The following is a 9636-nucleotide window of genomic DNA, read 5'->3' on the forward strand; positions in this document are numbered from 1 at the left end:
ACCAGTGCTGTTAAAAATGCACCTTATTGAGTCATATTTACAAAGTACAGCATCTAGGTAGATGCGTCACTTTGTAAACCCCTGTGCCACATTATACCTACGTCAGGTGTAATGTATGCAAATTGGGTGTATTGACGCAAGAAAGGGTCATAGAGGTGATGCAGTGAAATCTAAGAGATATCACTGCGTCAGTTTTTATGACGCTGTTGCGTCCAAATCTTGCGCCTGTATCACAGCAGGCGTAAGATTGATGCAGGCCCTTTCACATGGGCCTGGCCCCATGTGAAAGGATGCATTGCTGGAGTTGCATCATTTTTGTGACACACTCCAGCAATGCATCACTTTTGCGCTTACAGATACATCTGAAATGCTGACGTATCTGTAAGTACTTGCGACATAATGTGTCATATATTTAATATGACGCATGAGTAGAAGACTGAAGGCCTCATTTATGAGGCCATGCGTCACTTTTACGCCACCCGTACGTCACTTTTTGTGACGCACCAGTACTGTTAAAAATGCACCTTATTGAGTCATATTTACAAAGTGACGCATCTAGGTAGATGCGTCACTTTGTAAACCCCTGTGCCACAGTATACCTACGTCAGGTGTAATGTATGCAAAACGGGTGTATTGACGCAAGAAAAGGCCTCATTTATGAGGCCATGCGTCACTTTTACGCCACCGGTACGTCACTTTTTGTGACGCACCAGTGCTGTTAAAAATGCACCTTATTGAGTCATATTTACAAAGTGACGCATCTAGGTAAATGCGTCACTTTGTAAACCCCTGCGCCACATTATACCTACGTCAGGTGTAATGTATGCAAAAGGGACGTATTGATGCAAGAAAGGGTCGTAGAGGTGACGCAGTGAAATCTATGAGATATCACTGCGTCACTTTTATGGCGCTGTTGCGTCCAAATCTTGCGCCTGTTTCACAGCAGGCGTAAGACTGATGCAGGCCCTTTCACATGTGCCTGGCCCCATGTGAAAGGATGCATTGCTGGAGTTGCATCATTTTTGTGACACACTCCAGCAATGCATCACTTTTGCGCTTACAGATACGTCTGAAATACTGACGTATCTGTAAGTACTTGCGACATAATCTGTCATATATTTAATATGACGAATGAGTAGAAGACTGAAGGCCTCATTTATGAGGGCATGCGTCACTTTTACGCCACCGGTATGTCACTTTTTGTGATGCACCAGTGCTGTTAAAAATGCACCTTATTGAGTCATATTTACAAAGTGACGCATCTAGGTAGATGCATCACTTTGTAACCCCCTGCGCCACATTATACCTATGTCAGGTGTAATGTATACAAAAGGGATGTATTGACGCAAGAAAGGGTCGTAGAGGTAACGCAGTGAAATCTAAGAGATATCACTGCGTCACTTTTATGACGCTGTTGCGTCCAAAATCTTGCGCCTGTTTCACAGCAGCCGTAAGACTGATGCAGGCCCTTTCACATAGGTCCGGCCCCATTTGAAAGGATGCACTGCTGGAGTTGAATCATTTTTTTGTCACACTCCAGCAATGCATCACTTTCCTCTAAACACTCAACATTTTTTTCTCTATTTTTTTTACACTCTTTTTCCCCGTGGTGCACTCAGGGTCTGCGTACCGGAGAGCGTACCGGGGAGCCCCGCCAGCGCTCACCCCGCGTAAATTTCAAAAAAAAGTTTTTTAGCCCTTCATGGTCCTTCTAGGCCCCCCTCAAAAAACCTAGGGGGTAGATGGGGTGTCTACTCTGCCCCCTTTTAATTATATCCCTCTTTACTTTTTCACCTCTTGTGTCTTGATTCTACCAAGACACAAGATGGTGGACTCTCCGGACTGTTTAGAAAGTTTACAGACACCCGACAGCCAATCAGCTTTCGCTCGTGCACTCCCGTAGCGCGCCGGGTGCACTCCCCGGTACGTGCACAGGGGAGCGCCGGCAGCCCGCCTATAGATATATATGTGTTTTTGAACTTAATTTTCATAAAAACCACTGGAGCAATTTTCACCAAACATAGCAAAGGCACATCTGCGTACCAGTCCCTACAATTTTGCCAAGTTTGGCGTAATTCCGTTCAGCGGTTCGGGCTGTAAACTTATCAGACCGTCCTATGGAAATTAACATGGAGAAAACACGTTTTGGGACCCCCCTTTTTTCTCAGCCCCCACTTCACGAATCCCCCCGAAACTTTCAGGGAAGGAGCGGAGCGCAGCAAGACCATTTTAAGGAAAATTACAGGCAGATCCCTCAATCGGCGCCAAAGTTATTCCCAATAGAATGTTCGGAATTTCCTATGGTATCCAACCCTAACTATAACTACCTACTGGCAACCGCCAGTAGGTAATATATATATATATATATATATATATATATATATATATATATATATATATATATATATATATATATTTGTATGAATGTTGGCAACTGCTAAAACTATCTCTATGACAGAACTAACAACTTGACACAGGTAGACCACTTCAAGATGACGCTTTTGTAGGTACAAAAGGAGGCAAGTGTTATGAAATAACACTTTATTTAGAGTGTTTTGTTATGAAACAAGAAGGGGGTTAAATAGTGGGAGATTGTTAAAGTAGTTGTGTACCTACTGGTAAGCTGTTCTAGGGTTTATAAATAGTACATTAAATAGAGGGGTCTGTTATACTGTTAATAAAGCGTATTTTAGATAGTGGAATACTGTTTATATCTATGAAATTACATGTCATAAGGGAAAGATGTTTTTGCGCATTAAATATTATACATAGTAAAAAATGATTCTACTGTTAACTGCTCAACCGAAGAATGTGGTTTTGTTAATAAATAACAGTTCATAGAGTGGAAGGCTGTTTCTAGTGTTAATAAGTAGTAGTTTGTGCATTACAAGACTGTTTAGAGTTAATAAACTAGTTCACCTCATTGAAATCTGCTCTAGTGTTGATACACTGTAGTTCACACGGTGGAAGCCTGCGGTGATGTTAATAAATAGTTGAAACACTGGAAAGCTGTTTTAGCAGTAATAAATAGTTCATAATGGTGAGACTATCGTAAATTAGTAGTTCATATCGGAGAAAATTGTTCTAGTGTTACTACGTACAAGATTCTAATGTGGATGACTGTTTATTGTTAAAAATTAATAGTTGACATAGTGGACGGCCTTCTAGTTGGTTAAATAGTAGTGTACACAGTGGAAGGCTGCTCTGGCATTAAGAAGTAGTTGTGCACATCACAGAAGATTGTTTTAATAATAACTAGTAGTTCACATGACAGAAGACCTGTTAAAGGAATATTAGTTCACACTATGGAAGAATGTTTCTGGTTAATGAACTAGTTACTACGGTTATCAACAAATAGTACACATTGTGGAATGTCGATTTGGTCCTAATAACTAGGTGTTTACTCATTGGAAGATTGTTTCTTGTTAATGAAGTTGTGGTAAACTGCTCTAGACTCAAAAAATAGTAGATCACATAGGAGAAGACGGTTTCTTGTTCAATCAATAGTAGTTAAGTCGCGGAACACTTCTCCGGTGATAGTAAACAAGGTCTCAACTAGTAACAGCTTTGTTTGATGTTATTACATCAGTGGCCACATGGAGGAAGGCTATTATTTATTTCTCAGCTAGATGCTACACTAGAAAAGACCCTCTTTCACTGTTTTCTCGGTGCTCAGACGGTAGAGAGCTATTGTTATTAAATGTGGGCTCAGATACTGTAAGTATTTGCTGTGTTGGACATGAGGTAGATCTTGTCTAGTCCATGTTGGCTCTTCGAACTTAAGAAAGCCATAATAGAGACACACAACAAGCAATCCCACACAGCACTTCTACTCAGCCTGACACTGTTGTGCTACTTCTGTAGGGCGTAGGAGCTACATACCTAACACTACTCACAAAAGCTGGCCTACACATGAACCCCTCATGGGATCATTGTAAATGAACAATTAAATGACATAGCAACATCGCAGATACGCATAGCTGCTCTGATCTATGCCAGGATAACTTGTGTGCAGGGGTTTCCACTTAGTCGCTTGCTTCCTTGGAGATGCAGCCTAGAGCCAGAAAGTCCTGTCCATTGCCGGGTTTTCTGGTTAGTTAAATGAAATAAATGTACCTACAAAGAATCTAAATTGAACTAGTTGAACAGTCAGCGTTGATCCTGAAAACCTGGCATGGACCTGCACCAGACAGCCCTTGTGTACAGATTTAGATAGTGGAAATAGCGAAAAAGAAGGGCACAAGTCTAAAACTACTCGAAAAGAAAAGGTAAGCAAGCAACAAAATATGTTGCTGAGATGACCTGTGCTATTTTGTTGAGATGAATATAAATGGAGGTACTTTTTAACCTCACCTCCAACAGAGCAACAATGCAATCTGGCGTTATATTATAATCTGGTGAAGAGTCCCACCGCTTCCCTTCCTAACCCACGAGCCTAGCCACAGCCCTCAGCAAAATGCATATGACCCTGGGTACAGGAAGCATGTACTATTTTAAGCAGAGGTTACTACTTTGTGGCGTGGAAGAGGGGCAGGGAAGAAGGAAAAGACTAGCACAGAGGGAGTGGTTTTAAAAGAGGGGTTGGTACAATGTCGATGTACAGGACGAGATGGTAGAATTTTAAACTTGGTAACCAGGTAAACTGATGGGCGCTCTACTCTTGTCACGGGTTAAGGTACACAAATCAATTGTAATCTCAGCGGGAGGAAAGATTGGTTACCAATTCAATCTTGTGTATACCCTTCAAATGGGGAGTAAAAAGCATTCACAATCGACCCCGAGCCCACAATAGGGAATGTCAATAGTCTCTGTAATATCAACAGTTTTTGTAATATTGAAAGAGTCTAATAGTTTTAGATCCAAAGTCCATACATTTATTCAGTCTTTCCAATTGTAATTTTGAATTCCGATAATGATTCTAGGCACAGCTAGAGCTCCACTTCATCAGTTCACAAAGAAAAAAAACGGCAGTCTTTACACTGAAAACCTAAAGTTTCAGGGACATTATAGTTAGGAAATAGAATTTAAAAAAACCTTAGAAATTCACAAAAAAAATTAAGGTTATAGGGGGATATAGTTCGGTTCAGATTTTACACGCACAAAGCCATAGAAATTCAACAGTGATAGTTACACTTATCTCAAGACACTATAACTTGTGCTCTAATGTAACAATAAACCTGTGCCCACGCCAGGCACAGTTTTCTCATCACTAATTCTAGTGCAAATATTGCAGTTATAATATGAATGATGTCATAGAAGATGTAATTACCAATGTAATATGTGGGGTAAGTAGCAGTGCAATGTGAGGCCGTGAGTTGTTGGCATGTACAATTGTCTACACCCTCTGTCTTACGTATAGTACAGATATGGATCCTACACAAAATGTTATCAACCATTTGCAATACACAAGCAAGGGAAGGCGGGACAGAGCTTCAACTTAAAGCATTATATTGATGCTATCAATTAACAAGACATTTCCTTACTACCACCTTATGAAAATTGCCTACCCGCCACGGTCATAGATGAAATGGTCTAGTGGAAGACCTACGAGGGCTAGTTAACACCTTGCCTGCGGCAGGAATTCCAGCCTGGTGCTGGACATTCCAATCATGGGCGGGGTTGTGACGGAACCATGCTGTCATGCGCACAGCCCACCCGTGGCTCGTGACTGCATGGTTCCGTCACAAGCATCGAAGGGGTTAAGGTATCAGCACTTCATGGGGTGGTGTGATGTCAATTTGTCCAGAAGTGTGGTCACTGTGCAAACTTGTAAGGTCACAGTACCGACCGGGCTCTCTTAATATCACAATGGCCACCACTGTGACACACATTGCGGACCCCAGGAACGATCCGGATGGCCTGCTTGCACTCTCCGAGTTTCTGGAGGGAGCCCCCATGGAGCCTTTACCAACATGGTCGCGGGTTCGGCAGAGATGCCTTGCTGCTTTGGAGTCTGAGCTGGCGGCTCTCCCCCCTCCAACCGGGAGGAGTGGTGAGTGTGGCGAGTAGCCTGCGAGGAACTGCTCCAGTGTAATCCATGGCTGGAAACTGGAGCCTGCAGTGAGTGACGGCGGTCCTGCTATTTAACCCTGGACATGTATACCCTCCAGTCCCGACCTATATTGCTTGGCACACCGCAGCACCTTCCGGAACATACCCACCCCAGGCCCCCAGAGAACACTCTTCATCGGAGCGGCCTGTCCCGCCACTGACTCTCATGGACCTCTTTACTTTTTCTTTTGTCCTGCCCGCCATTTTGCTGCTGTTCTCAGCCACTTTTCTCTGGACCCTGACCCCCCCTCTTGTCCATTCCTTTGTCCTTTACCCTTTTCCCTCATTTCCCCCGTGACGATCCTAAAATGTTTCTTCCCTTTTCTGTTTTGCCTTTTCGCAAAACCCTTGTATCCCTCCTACCCTCCCTTGGTGCTGTGACTGCGTCCCCCCTCCGACCCCACTTAATGGAACTCTGCTCTCCTAGTTTTTTTGGGGGGTCTTGACCTGAGAAAATCTACTATGTGTATATATATCAACTCTGTGTAATGTGGTAATACTCCATGTGATACATTTTGAACCCTGCGACATCAGTATTTATAGGGCATGGTGTTCCCACAACAACATACTGCAGCACTTTGTGCTGTTGAAGATGACCTGAACAATAGTGGAGCCAAATACCTATATCACTATAGCACCCTTGTACAATGTATATCACTGCATCTTATGCACTTTTTTCTTTCCCCTCTGATCTCTCAATCACTCTGTCTCTTATCCTGGTCTCCCCCTAGCTCAATGCTCTTCTGTCTCCCACACTCTGATTGCAGCTCACACCACACTCACACACTTCTGAGCTGGTCTTTTGGCGGTCCCCCGATGTCTTGGATCAGCAGCCCCTGATGCACAGTGTGTTCTTCCCTGTGTACACACGGGCGCCCCCATTGCTGACTCACCTTAATGTACCCCCAGCAGATGGATCGCAGGTAGTGAATTTCAGGCATGGTGAAGGGGCCGGGCTTCCTCGTAGCGGCGCTGCCACCCACGAACCAGTGTAAAGTCAATGAACCGTCTACTGGCACCCGAGGGACACCCAAGAAAGAAGAGTACTGGAGGGCGGGGGGAGTGGGGGCGCGCAGGCTCAGATCGGTTGCTATCACTGTAGTGTGGGGAAAGCCCCCGGGCCGTACTTGGAGTATTACTGGATTAGAGTGTGAAAAGAAAAGATTCTACGGGTGTGGACCGAGGAAATAAATAATTCTGCAGGTGTAGAGTGGGGGAAACCCACTGCCGAGTCCACCATCCTTCGGCAATTCCGTCGCCTCAAGGCCACTAGGGTCTCTCCGCTCGTGACGTCCAGACCCGGACTCCGCGCTTCTAGGTTCGCAACGTCCGAACCCCACACGTGTCAAGGTGTACAAATGGCAAGACCACCAGAGTCTTGAAATTGACGATGTCCGGGCAACAGTACTTCCTAGTTTGGGGTCCATCCGCTCTAGCATTTCACAGTTCATAAGATGTCAGGGTCACTAGTGTTTCGCAGTTCACTGCGATGTCGAGGCCACTAGTAATATGCAAACATGTCCAGACCACTAGCGCTTCAAAGTTCTCGGCGTCAAGAGCGCTAGCACGACGCCTGACCCACTAGTGCAGCATAAATAATCATGTCCAGGCTACAGCCACAGCACGACAGCCGCACACCAGCACTGACCACTGCAGAACGTCAGCCCATGGGCTTCCTGCGTGCAGTGCACCCAAATCTCATCCGTGGCTATGGGGACTTCTCACGCCCTCCTATTCCCAGCCATTCCCACCTCTTCCCAGCCCCTCCCCCACTTTCTAGACGGCTTTTCTCCCTCCTAAGCTTCAGTTCTCTCTTCCCACCGCCTCTAAAGCTCTTCAGTGAATTCTTTTGCACTTAAATTGCTCTGCCCCGCCTAAATCTATGTGCAGTAAAGCAGTGCAACGCTAATCTGTTGGTAGTAGATTCCATCACAGGTGCTCATAATTTTTAATAGAGAAGGTAACAGAAGTAAGTGGGAATTTAGCGATTTTCCGCGGATCACACTACGCGAGAAAAGCTGGGAATATAAAGAGGTGAGCTTTGTTCAGCAGTTCATAGCGCACTGTACCATCTGTATAGCGGTTCATAATCCCGACGGAGTCACAAAGCTCTCCTATGTGAACCAGGGTGACCTTATCACCTACACTACAAATCGGGCCTCCTTTAAACCTCCCCAAAAAATAATTGAAAAAACACACCATCTGCAGGGTGGAAAAATCGGAGAAACCCCTTAATACAATGCTAGATACCACCCCAAAATCTTCGCACAGTTCTGGCGCAGACTGGTCTGATTGGGGTGGGACTGGGAGAGGTTCTGACTCTTGTGATCCTGGGAAAATAACTTGTTTCCAATTGCCTCAAACTGTACACATGCCTAATGGATTTACAAAGTGTAAACCAAGTTTGATTTAATTATGTAAAAAACAAATATGCTGATCCAATTAGATGTTTCTACCCCAAGCCCCTCCCTATCACCTCCGGGCTTCAACAGGGGGCAAAATTTCTAGACTTTGCATAGTAAATTTTGTCAGGTTCGGTAAATTCGAAGGAAAACAAGCATCGCGGCACCTGTACTCCACATCCGGGCCGCGGAGGAGACAGAGGGGGGGATAGGAGTACGAGGGCTGCTCGCACATGTGCTGTTCCTGAATCTGCAGCTCGTGCACAGTGGTGGCGAGGCAGACTTTAGGGGGCTCCTGTTATCAAGACGGAGCCGCCAATGAAGACACGAAACCAGCGCAAAGTCATCACAATTGCTGGTAAGTGGGGTATATCTACATATAAAGCATTTAAAGCCTTACATGTTTAATGCTGTGTTGTTTACGTGACCACTAAAAGCCTGGTCTAAGTGCAGTGTCGACGCGAAAGTGAAACTGCATGCTTTTGCCTCGGGACAGGAGATGTGCTTGTGGCTGGACGTGCGCATCCACAGACCACAATCTGCGCGTGCCCCTGTCTGTCTCCCTTGAGAGGCATCTCAACGACAATAGGTCTCGAGAGCGAGACCTAAAAAATGAAACAACATTTTTTTTTTTAAATGCTTCCCGTTTTTTAATATGGAAAACGGGCTGCAGGTAAAAAAAAACCTTTATTGACAAAGCAGTCCCAGACATGGTGGTCTGCTGACCCCAGCAGGCCACCATCCCTGAGAGTGCCAGCCTTTCCCAATGGGGTCGCAAAATGCAACAGCCTCATTAATATGCATGAGGCATGCAATTTGAGACCCTATTGGGAATCGCAAACAATGTCTCTGACACTGTTATACATTGATGTTTGTGACTAACAAATTGTGACTCGCAATTTAACACAAATTGCAAATCGCAAACATCAATGGTCGTACATCGGGCCCTATGGATCTTATTCCAGTATAAGGCACATTTAAAGAAAGAGGTGACAGTCAGAATTACTGCATGATCTGGTAATAAGTTTGAATATAAAAAGGCAGGCCGAAACTATTAGAATCCCCTGATTTTGAAACAGGAATTAAATACTTGCGTCGTAAAAGCTAATAACATTTCAAAACAGCACCAAAGACTCCAAAGTCTGCTGTGACCAACCATCACAAAGGCACACCTCAATCATAT

Source organism: Lissotriton vulgaris, chromosome 10 (genome assembly GCF_964263255.1).
Source record: "Lissotriton vulgaris chromosome 10, aLisVul1.2, whole genome shotgun sequence".
Classification (NCBI taxonomy): domain Eukaryota; kingdom Metazoa; phylum Chordata; class Amphibia; order Caudata; family Salamandridae; genus Lissotriton; species Lissotriton vulgaris.